This window comes from Megalopta genalis, chromosome 1, assembly GCF_051020955.1.
Source record: "Megalopta genalis isolate 19385.01 chromosome 1, iyMegGena1_principal, whole genome shotgun sequence".
Lineage (NCBI taxonomy): Eukaryota > Metazoa > Arthropoda > Insecta > Hymenoptera > Halictidae > Megalopta > Megalopta genalis.
This window is the reverse complement of record NC_135013.1, coordinates 39,486,382-39,503,885: the sequence shown is the minus strand read 5'-3', so window position 1 is coordinate 39,503,885 and position 17,504 is coordinate 39,486,382. Positions and strand designations below refer to the sequence as shown.

Genomic DNA, 17,504 nt, shown 5'->3' with positions numbered 1-17,504 from the left:
ACTTAACCTTCGAATCTCTGGAATGCCTCCACCAGTATAAAAAGTACACGCTTTATGTAGTCTGCATCCCTAAATGCTGTAACTTTATTATTAAATTTTATGGATCGCACAGAGTCAGCTATAGTTTTTTTATTAATTTCGTAAACTCCGAACTCTTCTATACAAACACCGGAAAGTTTGAAAGTTGATTTAAAATCTTGTATAAATATTGCAAATTTCTTGGGAACGATACATAAGGAAAACAGTTCGAAAGCAACAGGAAATTTAATATACAATTTTTTATAGTACAAGAACAACTTAAATAAAATTTCATATCTTTCTCTTACAAGAAAAATCAAATATCAGAAAAATAAGTTGTAAATGATGTACGAAAAATTTAAATTTCAAATTATGTTTCGATCAAAGTCTGAAGGTACAATAAAGTTTTTTGCAGGCGATTATATCTAATGTCCAACAAAAATATTATGCTTTAATTTACAATTCTTAATTAATTAATTCCTAATTAATTGTCATTAGTATTCAGACTACTCTATTTTTCAATAACTAGATTTTTACTCTATTTTCAATAAAATAAAAGTCTGCCTTAATTGCAACACACAGAAGTTAGACATACACTTTGTTCTTCCGATATAACTCAGTCATCCATATTTTTGTATTGCTTAAAATTGCACTGACTTATTTTTTTCATAAATGCATAAAATCCACAGACTATAAGTATTTTACCAGCAAAATGCAGTTCATGTTCATTTTAACTGTAACTGTTCAAATGCTGAAACATTGCTAACAAAAAAACAGTGTTTGATGGCCACCTAAAAATTAAAATGACTTTCTTGTTGCCAGTCAGTCCGAGTTCTGATATTAGAAGACAAGAAGAGGTTAATGGTGATATACTCGACCGCTATTTTGAACGGGTTGCCCGTCGTTACGTCGTTATCCTTTTTACGATTCCAGATTGGACGATTCCGGGACGCGTTGCGTAGGATAACGACACGCATGATTTACATGGAACGTAGGTGACGCGTACGCAATGTTGCAGGCCTACGCTCGTTAAAACTGCACTTCCACTTTTCCCAGAAAAGAAAACTATTCGTGGGAAAAAGGGAACAAGTCGCAGTTCCTGATGCAATTCTCATGGGCGCGTTTTCCGTCGAAGTTTCAGATATACGACGGTCCGAATTGAAATTAATTGACGCCTCATTGAAGTTCAGAGTCGGGGAATGTGCTCCATTGATCTTTGCCGCGATTGCTATGCTATGTTTGACCGAGGGATGCACGAATTACTGTGCACTCGTGTGCATAATTTTCATTTTAACTGTAATTCCTCCTCTTCCCATTACGTTCTGGATCATCTTTATTACTTTTACTACTCGCTCAATATGATTCAAGATTCTTCCGATAATTCACATGCTAAATATAAATATGCAGTAATTAGAAGAAATATCTCCAGTGCTATCTCAAATTAAGTGAATAAACTTGTTTCGTTCTCAGCAAAGTTGCCAATAAATTCTTCGAATCAAGTTTTATTCAAATAACGATTTGAATCAATTCTTCAAATTTTGATTCGAGTAACGTTTCGAATAAATTTTCCGCATAAAATTTTATCCGATTAGCATTTCAAATATAGTAAATTATTCGAATGAAGTTTTATTTTTCTTTCAATACAGTTATATTCCAATAACATTTCGAATATATTCTTCGAATAAAATTTTATTCGACTAATGTTTCGAATAAAAATTTATGCGGATAACAATTCGAATAATATTGCCAATAAATTCTACAATTTTATTTGTTAATTGTTATTCGATTAAAATACGCCAAACTCTGATTCACAGTAGCACTTTAATGGATGCAATTTGAAATACATTCATGCTAAAATTAGGCACACTCTATTGATCCATAATACTTTATTTTTCTAACGAACATCAATACCTGTAAATACAACAGAAACTTGAAGTGAAATTATTATTATTACTGTGTTGTTTTTACAAGTGTTCGATCGTATCAGAAATTGTGTGTGCGAGTATCGGAATTTATTAAAATTAGAGAACACTGTATCGATTTCTAGTTCTATTTCAAGTTCTATTAAAAAATCATTGACTGAAGATGAAGTGATAGAAATTTATCGCAAATAACCAAGCTTCCAGAAGTGACATTAACGGCTCATTTAGTGCGTCAGGAATTTTTAGCGCGTAACATTACTGCACAATTTAAAATAGAACAGGTTTCGAAGCGTTCTCGACGCTTTTTTCCCTGCTCTTAAAACGAGCCGATTCACCGGGATCTTCATTGGAGGAAACGAAAAGAAATAATAATATTTACGTCGCCGAAATAATTCACGCGAATATACGGCACCGTTGAACCGAAACGTCTGACGCCCACAAATCCTCGGGCAGAGGCCCGTCTGAAAGCTTCCAACGAAACAAACCTCCCAAAATACTTTCTATCTGCCACTTTGCCAGACGCCGGTGACACAGGAATAACGTTTAGGCTCAAAAATTTCGTGACAGGTAACCACACGTTTACATATTCTCGTGTTCGTCCAAGATCAAAAGGTATTATTATCCTACCAGTGTTATTATTCAATTAAACTGAATTTCTTGTTGTTGAAATCTAACTGTGGTGTGAAATTGAGCTAACTTTCATCGCCTTCTGCTTATTACGAACCTCGACAATAGCTTAGAAAACGAAATTTTCTCTTATTGTTTTCCAAGTATGATATTAAATTAAATTACTCTTATCTGATCCAAGATACAGATTTCAGTTGTTAAGCTTTCTATCCTATAAATTCATTTATGATTCGTACATTTATCAACTCATTTCTTATTCTGACACTGTCGCGAACTCTTTTCTCTTCGACTTATTCATTATTTGTTCATTATTTATCATTTATCATTTATTACTTATTATTTCATAGCAATACAAGTCAATTAATATTGCATAGCTCTACTTATTCGTCTCTTTCTTTCATGCTCGTCGTATCCAAAACGTTATTACCAGACTGCTGATTCTTATGGAAAATAAAGATAATTGTAAGCAACATAATCATTAGTTTGAAACATCTTTCCTCGTTTAATAATTGTCATAAGTTAAAAATAATGTAACAGTATCCGTAAGGTCTTCTCATTCCTTTCCACAACTTTGTATTTGATCTATTCATTTTTCTCATAAATGCATGAAATCAGCAGTCCAGTTATCATACCTTCAAAAACCTCTTTTGTAATATTGGCAAACTGATAAAGAACGTATAACTAGGTGTTCTCAGTTCGTGCAGAAGAATCATTAATTCCGGAACCATGTTCGAAAGTTGCGAAGTTCGACAGAAGTTATGTAATTTATTGAAGATTGCTAGAAGATGGTTTATTGAACTATCGTAGATTATTGAGTTTCACAATCAAGTTCAGCGCCTGTTACTCCTTTGTATCGAGGTCGTGGGAGAATTCAGCAAGGTAATAAACTAACGGCAGTGGTCTTGAAATATAACAAGAGCAGACAAATGACTAGACAAGCATCCAACGTTCCGCGGATTCCTAACTTACGTACAGGATGTTCAATTATTATAAAACCACACAATACCTGCAAAATTCTCACAACACGGTGTTTACTTGTGTTTACTCATTAGATAGTTATTGCTTGTACGGTATAGGCAACTTAATTAGGATTATCGGAAATAAAGCAATTATAACAATCTATTCAGCGAAAATTGCCTTCGTGAAATTTGCATTTGTTATGACATAATTATCCTAGATTCCTCTATTATACAATTAAGTCTATAACAGTTATAACTGTTTCACAGAGAGTTGAAAATTCTACATCCATTTTTCATCATTATCAAATTTATAAATACTTGAAGCGTTTCACTAGATAAAATTAAAAAGTAATTATAAAACATTATTAAATAATCAAATTTACGGACATTTCGTGCGCTTGTATCTTCCACACAATCTGAAAGTATAAATTTAAAAAAAAAGAAGAAGCAGAAAAATTATTTTACAAAGCTGTCGCAGCAGGAAATCTCGTCCCATCAATTTAAAGCTAACCTTGGCTAAATTGAAACAAGCGAAATTACGTAAATACCAAAATTTATTGCAGTCTCGTATTTTTCAATATTTCCCCAAATCTGGGAAAAAAAGCACGTTCTCAAGCTGTGACAGCAGAGAACCATCGATCGTTGGATTAAACCTGAGTTCACTAAATAAAAACACAAAAGAATAGATAAATATTAAAATTGTCAGACATGCGTGCCTGCCACAGAGTTCGCAAACATCAATCTTTTTTAGAGATTAAGCAAAAACATGATTTTCTGCAGTTGCAACGGTAGAAAATCTCTTGTTACAGAATCAAACCTGATTTTGCTGAACGTGCATGATTTTGTGCATTCATACACTTTCTGACAAAAGTTAATGTACTTTTAATTTAATAGGACGTATATTTATTGAGATATCAAATTTTACTCAAATCTTAACGATATGTAATGTTTCTTAACCATTGTCGGTAAGCGTATATGTTACAAAATGTGTGAACATAAACCTAGGAAAAAAAAGTCAAAGAATTATCTTTTAAACCTAACCGAATCAAACGTGACTTTTTTACATAGGAACTAAATAAAAGGAGTAAATTCGGAGTTTTTCAGAGACATCAGCACTCGTATACGCTATAAAATGTGCAAACATAAATCTATAGAAAAGAAAAAGTAACAAGATTATTTTTTAAAGCTATTCCAGATATAAATTCTCGCCATCAAATCAAACCTGACTTTACTAAAGAACGTGTAACCAAAATGTATAAATATGTCATTTGCCACAGACTTTTTCGCTCGAACACATTGCAAAATGTTCGAACCCAAATCTAGAAGAAGTAGAGGTCGTAGACAAATTTTTTTGAAGCTCGTTTCCTTCGAGTGCACCGAATAAATAATCAAAATATCCTAAATACGAACCAGGATGCCGCGCGTTATTGCACAGAGCAGACGCATAAAATCCGTATCGTTGAGAGCAGTTCCTCTGTCAGCAGTGAAGGGACACCCTGTATTTGGCGTGGTGCACCTACGTGAGGCATATTTACAAGATCTCTCGCGCCTGGAAGCGTAACCGAGGGAGGCCGCGTTAATATTTACTTTCATACACAGCCTCCGCTCGCGGCAGTCCATTCCTGACTATACATAACATCGTGTCCGCTGTCTAACTGGGCGCAGAGCTTCTCGCGAATCGATCCCGGAGTGGCTCTATTTATCTTTTCGCGGTACGATAATTACCATCAAGAATCGGGCCCTCGTCCTCCCTCCTTCCGCACACGAGCACACGGCTTCATATCTCCGACGTGAATGGATCTGTGTCTCCTCGGGGGATTTAATCGTCTCCGCATACTCTTGAAACCTCGGCCACTCTTTGCACCTTCTGCGCTCGTCTGCACGCGATCCTTTTAATTGCTCGTTAATCCCGAAGTGATACCGACTCCGCGTAATTTCTGCAAAGTGTTTTCGGTGATTTCCGCTGGTCCCGTCGGGCCGCGTACCGCCGCGGCACAAACGTCTCATTGACTGCTGCCCCGTGCTTGGTTAATTGGTGGTATAATTGAGTGATCTGAACCATCGGCTGCTCTTCTGTATCGCGATTGCCGTTTTTCTCCGGCGATATAGAACTCGACGTGCAAAGAAGTTCGGTGAAATGGACGCTTTCACTTTCGATCCGTGAACAGTTCGGAGTCCAAACTTGGGACTCGAATTTAGGAGACCGGGGACCGGCTTCTGTGCGTGTATGTGTCATTGTTGTGCGATGAAATTTCACTTTTGCTGAGATCGGCGACCAGAGAAATTTTAGTGAACCACCGTATTATTATTATTACAGCGACGAAAAACTCGTCTAGAGAATTTCAGGAATCGTCGGTGTAGAGACGCGTGACAAATTTCTGGACAGTCTTCAAAGAGTAATGAGCTGTTTTTGCTGACACGAGCGTTGCACGAAACGGACCTTCCGACGCTGAACGAAATCCTCCGACGATTGCTTAAGGCTATTAATAAAACATCTTCAGATGTTGATTCCAAGATGATGATCGAAGGACGATCGTGACTTCATCGACACCACAATCGAACGAGACGTAATCGGGCGTTCCATGCAGCGGGGCGTAGCGATGCGTCCGGATTTTTGAGGCTTCTCTGATCTGATAGATTCATTCCGTGGATGATCTAATAATTGCTCAAGGACGAACCGACTGCGCGGATACCGGACAGGAATTAGAGTGCGTCGGCAACATGAGAATCCGATACGTGCCCCAGGATATCGGAAATTGTTACAAGCGTACGTTCCTCTTTTTTTCTCTCTCTGCTTTTCGCGAGTAATAGCTTGACTAGTGCGAGACATTCTTGCGGCGTATCGAAAATAAAGTATTACAACGTGAATTGTTTCGAACATCCGTTTTATGCCGTAACACTTTGTGAAACAATCTAATGAAATATTAAATGTTCGAAAGTATTTTATCGATAAATTCCTATGAATTTTCCACGTTTCGAAACAATATAATTTCACGGCAGCATGGTTTCTGTGTGTAATCTATCAGGTAGTAGCGAATATAATTTTATTTATCAAATATATTTGTGAAATCTGTAAAAATTAAGAGAAAAATTATGTTGCATTATTCGGATGGTTCTGGACTATGGTTCTAGAATTTTTGAATCTACAATAATTTTTGTTTAAATTCTATCTTTAACTGTCTGCTTGTATGAATATTCTCTTTTCAACTAACTTTACTAATGTTCGATAACTTGAAACTGACATTGGTCGACATTGGTCGACATTGGTCATTTCTTTACCGTCATCATAAACCATTAACAATCACTACGTTAATATTGATATTACACTAATTAATATCGCAACGATGTGAATTACAATCTACATTGATCAAACGATTTCTGTTTCATAAATCGTCTAATGTTTTGCTTCCAGAGTTATTGTTTTCAACTGTGGCATAATATAAATTAAAAAAGAAACGCATCGTTTATTGACAGCTTTAATTATGTAATTTAATTCAATTTACGATGATGATAGTGCCGGTGATATCAGGTACCTAATTAATCCGTTCCACGAATTCAATTGCGTTCGTTGGAAAGTGCGGGTTTGACATCGATGAAAACGAAATTTCAGCGGAATAATCGGTATGTACTCACGATAATTGATATCTGAGCAACTGCAATATAATTACATCAATCGAGCGTAATTATCGTTACCACGAAGTCTTCGGTAAAGTTTCGTCGAAATATTTCCATGGAATTTCATTGGAAGATGGCACACAGTAAACAGATCCACATCCCATATTGGTTATGAGTATGCAAATAGGAGCCGCAGTCGTTCGAAAGTACGTTCCTATGTAAATGAATGGTAAAAGTTGCACAACAAGGATTTAAATTTCAACTTTGCCCGTGCAATTGCCCGCGAACGTGAACATACCAGACTGCTGGTTATTAAAATGTGCGCGAAACTGGAAAACGTAGAAGGAAAGTGGTCCGACTAGTAGCGGGTAATAATTTGATTATGCTCTCATTATTTTAAATATCAATGGTATTTCATTGAATATTCTATGGAAAGCGATAGAGGATAACCTTACGCTACGTGCACATTCTTATATTACAGGAGCAGCTCTGTTATTTATAGTGCAGTGGGCACAACATTTTCTATCGCATTGAAAAGATCGCTTAACGACTATATTCCATGATAAATTGATTATCAGTAATTTGACCGGACAGACGTATTAAAGCAATAGGCCTAAACACCGCTGAATTATTCATATTCTAATTGCTCGAAAAGCACCTAGGCCTAGCCCTCCATTGAAAAACCAGTTACCTTGTCAAGGTTTTAATGCGATAAACTGCATAGTTTACAAGACAGCCAATGAATTACATAGCTGATATTCTTTATACTATAATCAACAGCGTGTTGCATGTTTATGCAAAATAATGTAATAATACATGCAACATTCGACGAACTGAAATCGAAAGGAAATATTTATTTTCGCTTCTTAACATCTAGTTTGGATTGCTCATAAAATGAACCTTTGTCAACTCTGTGACAATTATTTATTATATTATTAATTATTATTATTATGTGCAGAATGTGCATACAAGGCCATTAAAAAGACTAAATGCTTAGATATACTTGTTTAGAGACTTTCTAAATATTTATAATATTGTGGCGAAATATTCTGTGTATCAAACTTCTGTAAATAAGCATTGAAGCACAGAAAATCATTGTTATTTATTACCACTAACAATCAGTACGTAAAACATTTGAACGATAAACACTGTTCAGTTACTTTCAACTTATTGAAATCATTCTAGAAAGAAATACATTTTTATCGAATCTCTGTTTACTTTTAATTGATACAGAACATTTTTATTTTGTATAAGGATCCACGGTTTAATTATTACATACTTACGAATAATCAACTGTTCAAGCAACTGTCGATTCGTAACAAATCTTTTTCGGTATTAAATTACAGCGAAAACGAAATGCACATCTTTTCCCCCGTTGCAATCTATTGGAACTCCAAACAAAACATCAATCGCCAAACTATTCCTTGAATGGTATCAGAAATATGATAACGAAACCGAGGAAGGATCGCAAGAAAATCTGCAAAGCTTCTGGCACAAAGGAACTGGTATCGCAGCATCGAGTAATACGATCACTGCACAGGTCAATTTTATTGATCCATCGGCTGTCAGCTTGTCGTACTCTCCTCGCAGACACAATTTTTTCCTCTGCTAATTATACGATCGCTTTAATAGCCGCCAACCGGCAATTAAGTTGTATCCAGGGATGCACTCTCTCTTTCTCTATCCCCGCTCCTTCACCCTCGTCAATCTTTTTGTCCTTTCGTTTCACTGTGAAACGCGTCCGGTGTATTTTCCATCGGACAAAAAGCGAGGAAAGGAGCCGGGAACAACGAGATGAACAAGATAAACCTCTGGCAGCCATAGAAATTCATTTCCATTCTCGAGGGGAATTAAGACATAGCGGACGTCAGTGCTCGAATTGCCGGCGACTTTTTCATCGGGCCGCCTCCGTTTTACGCGGTAATAATGTTAATTGAATCGATGTTGTCCCCCCTGTTTTGCTATCTCGGCGCACTATGGGGCAGAAAGCGCCTAAAAACGGTAAAATATATTTTCTGATTTAAATCACATGCTTGTGCCCGATCTTTTTATTTTTTACCATGATGCCTTATTATATGTGGCCTTATTAACGCAGGGTAAGTAGTAAAATTCTTGTAATAACGTTTCGAAATAATGATACAATTAAAAAACACAAATATTATGTATAGAAGAACAGATACAATTTAAAAGAATTTTGGAAAAAACTTAATTTCAGTACTGCGAGACATTTTTGTACGATACTCCCGTAACGCACAGTGGTGTCAATATAAAAATCACTCTAACTATTCCAATAGTACTTCTATTAAATTAACGGCTAATTTTTAATGTTAAGACTTTAACATGTATAATAGCACCAATTAAATATAATTGGTGCTATTATTAAATATAATTTAATAATAATTAAATTTTACTAAACATATCTGAGAAAGTAAGAATGAAAATAAAAATATGTTATCGAAATGAAATTTGCACAACTCAAATACATATATGCCTAGCATCAGCAATTAGTTAAATTAAGAAAACAACAGCACTGTAAATAATATTATAATTATTACAATTTTATAAAAATGAAAAAAAATTATACCGCCATACTCAAATCAAATTTCACTTTTATTAAGTGTTCCGCGACGTTCAAGAATCTAAGCAAAAATTGCGCATCGTTTATTTCATTCACTTTTCATGAGTTGTTAATTGGTTAGACACTTGCATATTCGACATATGTATTTTATAATTACATTTTTATTTACAAGTGATGTTGAAAAATAGATTCTGAAGATAAATGGATATACATATGATACGTTGTATATTAGGTATATGAAACCTTATTGTAAAAAATTGATAAAATTGGATATAAATATATGATTTCATTCGGAAAATACTTTTTATCTCTTTTGGGTGCTTTCTGTCATAGTGCAGCACCCACGTGCTTCTCGTTTCGTTCTCTCGCCGCCCCGTGGAAATTTCAAAGTTCCTTGCGCTGCACGAAATGCACGTATGCAACCACTGAAAATAACGCGAGAGGCGCATACACTCCCGACCATAAGTCGCTGGACGCTTGCATCAGTAAATAGAAAGTAAGAGTGAATTGATCTCCTCAAATTACATAAATTATGCGCCTTTTCCGTCGGTGCTCTTCCTATTTCTTTATAAAAAAAGAAGTGTACTCCTTAATGCGGAACCGGAATATGTAGGTAATCCATATTTCAGAACGACGTTATATGAGATTTGTTTGTGCAATGTCAAATATGTTAGTGATCACTTTATGGGTTTAACAAAAATGGAAGTTGTTAAATTTTACAAGGTTTGCAGATGAATATCTTCTTCACTCTTGACTTTATAATATCGTTTTAAAACGAAGACTTGAATGTTATTCACGTTTCTTTATAGTAATAAATAAAAAAATTATTTTTCTACCGTTCTGTCATTAATGTTTAAACATTGAAGGTTAACGAACAAACAGTTTAAATTAACTATCTCGTACAGGAATTTATTAGTGACGAACAGATATTATTAATCAGTGTAGCTATGAGAAAAATCATAGTGCAAAGGGTGAAGATTGTTTTCGTGATTTTTACAGTGTATTTAATGCAAATTACATATAAATCTTGCATGAAACTTTGCACTTTGACTTTTTAGAGATTTTTCGTGGCTTTGTGCGAGTGCTTTTAAATGTTTAAACATTATCGAGTGTGGGTAAATTAAGTTTGAAAAGAAATTTATCATAGCAATCAATTTCAAGTAACCATTTTCGAAATTAATGGTCTATTGCAGAAGTATTACAAGTAGAAATTAAGCAGTCTCATGCGAAAGTATTACTTATTATAAAGTTAAGGAGCCTCGTACAAAAATTCCTTCCGATTTTTAACAAACGCTTGTATCTTGTTTACTAAACACAAATATTTAACTACATTTTTGAGAGTTCAGTGCAGACAAAATTTTATCTGTGTTACACCAGTTAGATGCGTAATTAATATTTAGATTATTCATATTATTTAGCATGACATGAAATCAGAAAGTAAGATTACCTTGTGCATATATTTCAAGCTGCATCAAAATTTATATTACACCTGTTAAAAGGTACCAGCCAGTTTAAAAAAAATGATGTTTAACAGAAGTTTGTTTCACTGTTGCAGCCAGAGTGTAGAATTGTAATTGACCTAATGGAAAAGGTTTAACAATGACTTTTGAGATATTCTCTGAAGGATTTTGCGTTGGCATAGCCAGGTGCTCGGCGAGTTTTGAACGGGGTGGTACATACCCTCGAAACTTCCAGACTGCGAGCATACGAGTGCTGTCAGTGGAAATCTCTGTGTCAAACAAGTTTGCGAACCTCTCGCGTATGATGAGCCGAAAATATCTGCAGCCGAAGCGGTGATTCGAGTGCAGATCTCAAGAACTTTCCTTTTGATGGAGAATCTTTTGTATATTCCATTGAGTATTACTTAGGTAATGGTGTGTCTTATAAGCACAATGGGTTATATAAACTTGCGTTACATAAACGAGTTTGATGCCGAGAGAATTTCTTGGATAATTCCACGATAATGTTTTGTGATATCAGAATAAAAAGTTTTATTGTATGAAAGTCTTACATTTCTAGAATTATTATGAACGGCGCATAATGTATAGGAAGCAGTTACGTGGCTTCAGACGATAGCGTTATCTTGTCATTGTATCACAACTGCTTGATTACATTTTTAAGGACTAATTCGGAAGTGCAATAAATGTAGAAAAACTTATCACCTTACTAATGTTTTCCTAATTATATGGGCCCATAATTATGAAAGTGGTCTAAGTCATATATTTCTTGTGTTTCGAGATATTTCATGAATCGCATTTGAATAAATTAAAAAATATTTTTACATTATGCGACATTTTAATTTATAATTTTATTAGTCTTGATTAATGGAAATTTATTATAGATATGAAATTTTGTGTGAATTTCATAGGAAAATGTTGTTTTTAAAGCTTGAATTGACTTAGACCATTTTCAAAATTAACTGAATATCCTATAATTGACTTGAAGTAATAAAAAATTGTGATTTTTATTTGAGCCGTTTATTTTGAAAGTGGTGTAAGTCCAATGTCATCGAAAGAAATTGTAAGTGGCGTTGCGTGGGGTATTTAGACAATACAAGCTCAGATTCGGCATTTTGAATTTCTTTAAAAAAAGAACTTATACCACTTTCAAAATAAACGGTCCATTTGAAACAACAACTTTAACGAAATAATTCATAAACATTTATTAATCATTTTTAAAAAGTAATCCATTTTTATCATAATTTCGAGTTTTTAAGATTTTTAAAATGTTCCTGAAAAACTGGAAGGATGTATGGTAGTAAACACATAAGATCTTTATGTTTTTCTTCCGTTACTGGCCTAGTGGTGTTGTATAATGGAAGTAATTGAATATTTTCGTATATTTTTGGTCTTCCTCTTTTAGGTGAAAGATCCAAAACTTGGAATTCAGAATCATCTAAAGAAGTCTTATAAAACATTTTATAAGGTTCATTTTTCAAGAATCTCATCCATTGAATTTTTAGCCAAGAGACAGATTCGCCCGCGGTATTTTTTACTCTCCTTGTTATTGATTTTTCAAGTGATTTCGTTGAAATAAAATCCGGCTGCGACATTCGTTTGATCGAAAATGTATTTCTTTTTCTACAATTTTCGATCAATTCATAGTAATGTTGACTTAGACCACTTTCATAATTAACACTAAATGAATTCCGTATAACGTTGTAATTACAACTACTATCTAAAGGTTCATTTTTGACGATATCGTAAAAATTACATTGAATAAATTTAGTTTAAAATCATGTCGTGTGAAATAAGTGATAAATTCATTTTTTTTTTTAATTTTGACTTAGACCACTTTCATAATTATGGGCACATATATGATGCATAAATGCTTGAATTAAAGTGTAAAACGAAAATAAATGGATATATGCGTTTGTTTAAAACGTGAGGTTATCAATAAAACACAATTGGTTGAACTAGAATGTAAAACAAAATAAATGAGTATTATGTATTTCTTTAAAATGTGAGATTATGAGTTATACATAATTGATTGCAGTAAAAAGTGATTAACGATAAGAAATGAATATTACATATTTGTTTATAATATGATACTGTATATGATACAGAAATGGTTGAACTAAAGTGTAAAATGAAAATAAATGGATATTATTCAATTATTTAAAGTGTAACGGTATGAACGATACATAATTAGTTCGACTAAAGTGTAAGACAATAATAAATGGATATTGCGTACTTCTTTAAATTATAAGATTATGAATTATATATAACTGATTGGAGTAAAGTGTTTAACGACAAAAAATGAATATTACATATTTGTTAAAAATATGAGACTACAAAGAAAACACAAATGGTTGAATCAAATTGTAAAACGAGAATAGATGGATATATTATGCAATTTTTTAAAACGTAATAATATAAATGATATATAATTAATTGTACTAAAGTATAGAACGAAAATAAATGGATATCATGATATTTATTCAAAATGACTACAACAAAGATGGTTGAAGCACGAGACGAAGATAGATGAATGTTACTGAGAGCTTAGCACATGAATATTCTCGAGAGAACGTTTAAGGGTGAAGCGATTTGAGAAATGCGAAGTGAAATAAAGAGAACACTAAACGTTCGTCACTGCAGAATCTGCAAATAAAATATCGGCGAATGCCTGGGTAAAAATGGTGGACGGTACGCGTCCCCTCGCCAGCATCTAATAATTCATCAGCCAGTTCCTTGACATTTGAACGCGAATCTCCGGCTTTCACGAGCAATTCGAAACACGTGCTTCGCTTCCTGCTGTAGTGGATAACCCATGCACGGCACGTCCGCACAATCGCTCAATAATAATACGATTGCGTCGGTTAAATCGGAGCGAAAATGCTGCACGGAAATCATCCCGGCTCAAAAATTCCGCCGAAGATCAGCCAGCCTAGTAATTTCTCATTTACTTCTGCTCGAACAAACCGAATCGATCCGCCTGGGAAAATTGCTATGCCTTTTCTTTCCCCGTTGTATATACAATAAAGCATAAAGCGCAACAACGTTGGCTACGAACCCTTATGTTCAATGAGCGATTGCAAAAAAAAATTCCCAGCAGGATGCACGGCAAAAATGCCGGGAAAGCTGCTTTCACGCGTACGATTTCCTGTGTCACAAAGAAACAAGTAAATTGGACGTCTAATCAATCATATGTAATAACCAATGGTCTCCGTAGGATCGGCGTAATTGAATATAGTAATTTGATGAAAGCCTGTCGAAATTGATATTGTCGATCTATCTCGTTATCATTTGTTTTAGCAACGACGGAAATAATTATCGCGTGAGAACAAGTTTCAGTGGAATTTCAGCAAACAAATCTTTTACCAGATAACCTTAAAAAATGGATCAAGGAAGCAATTAATTCACACGATTATGCTCGCTCTAGAAATCACTTCGTGCTTGCAGCCGATATTATTTCTTAATTAGTTCGCTTGACGCATGTTCTTGCGGATTAATTTCTGAAAAAATTGTTTCTAATGGAGGTGAAAATCTCGTTAAACCTTCCCAGACATTTTTCTGTCTCTACTTTCGCAGGATAAAAAAGCTGTAAAGACGCGCGATCGTTATCGATTAGGGGATAACTACCATGAATGGAAACATATCGAACGGGACATTACCATTATCTCAGAAATTTCAAATCTTTCTATGATCAAATTATTCTTGTTTTAATTAGGTCAGACAATTAATTGAGTTCTTATTTATTGCATTCGATCAGCTATTTCTCCAAGAATGTTGACACATAGAATGGAATAGTCTTATTTTTATCATATTAATTAAAAAAGTGTTTTAAAATTTTTTTGCTTATCACATCATTAATTTTTAAAATATTTTTATTTAGGAATTGTTGTTGCCTTTTTTCCGTTTTTTTTTTATTGAAAGGATTATTTATTGTCATAAAATTTTAAAATAATCGAAAATGTAAAGAAGATTTATACTTACAATGATTAAAAAAAACGGTCCCATTCAAGGTAACTAACTGATGAATGAGACAAAATGCACTTCTTAAAACCATTAAAAATAAATCAAGTAAATATATTATAGTAAATAGCATATATATATACTATTATTATAGTATAATAAAAGAACTGGTCTTTCGAATGTTTCGACACTAGAATTAGACCGTTCAGTTTTTTGTTGTTATCTTGTCCTAAATAAAAGCGGTGCCCCATTCGTTACGTCGATTCGATCGAACACAGCCGACGACTTTGAAAAATATTCGAATCTCGAAAGCTTCCACGAGGATCGGAACAACGAGCAAAAAACGACGGTTTCGGATTATGCTAAATGGACGCGTTCCATTAAACGGCATTGAAATGCCGCGAAATTTATGGACGCGTATGAGCTGGAAAAAATATCGGGAACTGGCTGCTAACGACTATTCAAATTTCCGCGATCCCGTTCGCCGTAATATACATACAAATTACGTTCGTAAAGCTCTTTTCATGTTGCTCACAATCAATATCGCAATCAGTTTCGAGGCTCGAATAAAAATGGCGAGGGTGGCGTGCCGACGCGCGAGTAGTAGGCGCCCGCGTTCCCGTATTCGTTCCGAATTTCTATAAACATCGGTCGCATTTAACTCGCGGCAAAATTGCACGTCTCTTCCAGAACTGGGAATTCCTTCCGGGACGCGTTCCGATCGGGCGTTCGTGACTCCCATTAGAAATTCTGTCGCCTCCTTTAATAACCACGAGCACCGCGAATATTGCACACTCCGCCGGAAACCCTTACACGCGATACATCTCTGTCGGTAGTTCCGTACAATTTCCGAACTTCCGCACTCCCTGAAATTATAATCTTATTGCGACGGTAAGCTCCGTTTTTCAAATGGCCGCATCACGACTTCCGCTGCGATGTTTTATCTTTGCGCATATTATTGTTCCAGACAATAATCATTATTATTATAATATATATAAATACAATATATAATACATAAATAACAAATAGTACATATAATAATATAGTATATAAATATAATACATAAATAATAAATAATACTAATAATAATAATAATAATAATAATTCTTTATTCTGGACCCTAGGGACAATTATATTATTATAATATATATAAATATAATATATAATACATAAATAATAAATAATAATAATAATAATTCTTTATTCTAGACCCTAGGGACAATTATATTATTATAACATATATAAATATAATATATAATACATAAATAATAAATAATAATAATAATAATTCTTTATTCTAGACCCTAGGGACAATTATATTATTATAACATATATAAATATAATATATAATACATAAATAATAAATAATAATAATAATAATTCTTTATTCTAGACCCTAGAGACAATTACATTATTATAATATATATAAATATAATATATAATAGATATAATAATATAATATATAAATATAATACATATATAATAAATAATAATAATAATAATTCTTTATTCTAGACCCTAGGGACAATTATATTATTATAACATATATAAATATAATATATAATACATAAATAATAAATAATAATAATAATAATTCTTTATTCTAGACCCTAGAGACAATTACATTATTATAATATATATAAATATAATATATAATAGATATAATAATATAATATATAAATATAATACATAAATAATAAATAATAATAATAATAATAATAATTCTTTATTCTAGACTCTAGAGACAATTATATTATTATAATATATATAAATATAATATATAATACATAAATAATAAATAATTCATATAATAATAATAATAATTCTTTATTCTAGACCCCAGAGACAAGAAAAGGAACGTGGTTTTATAAATTTGACTTAAACCCATTCATTCCTCCCACTTACACATTCTACTCATTCGATCGCCTGTTTTCTAATTCTATTTTAAATTCCTGTAATGTTTTAATTAGATGTCGCACTCAATAAAATTGTTGTTCAATCGATCGATTTCGATAGATAAAATGTGCGACTACTTGACTGCGGATCTTCATGCATTTATGATATGCACAAGTTTTAAGAATGCACTCATACGCGCATATTAACGGGAAAATATTGATTGTAATATTATTCCACATTCGTTTCCTTCTTCACATTTTTATAAAAGAATTCATGAAGCTGAGGATTTGTACAAAGCATTTCAAATCTTAGTCTTATGTGTGTTATATCATCCATTTAAAATTTGTCAAATTAAGATAATCGCAATTTTGTAATTTCAGGCACTGTATTTCTGTATTATATTTCTATTATAGTTTATTTTTCTATCATATTTTCTATCATATTATTTTTCTATTGTTCTATTCTTTTTGTT

General features: G+C 33.3%; 2 protein-coding genes across 4 annotated transcripts in view; both read left to right on the top strand.

The window, feature by feature from the left end:
- LOC117218758 (Ras GTPase-activating protein raskol) overlaps positions 1–17,504 on the top strand; it is a 258,017-nt gene that overhangs the window by 47,696 nt on the left and 192,817 nt on the right. The window lies entirely within an intron of this gene.
- The window catches only part of LOC143261143 (uncharacterized), a 158,706-nt gene that overhangs the window by 108,818 nt on the left and 32,384 nt on the right, over positions 1–17,504 (top strand). The window lies entirely within an intron of this gene.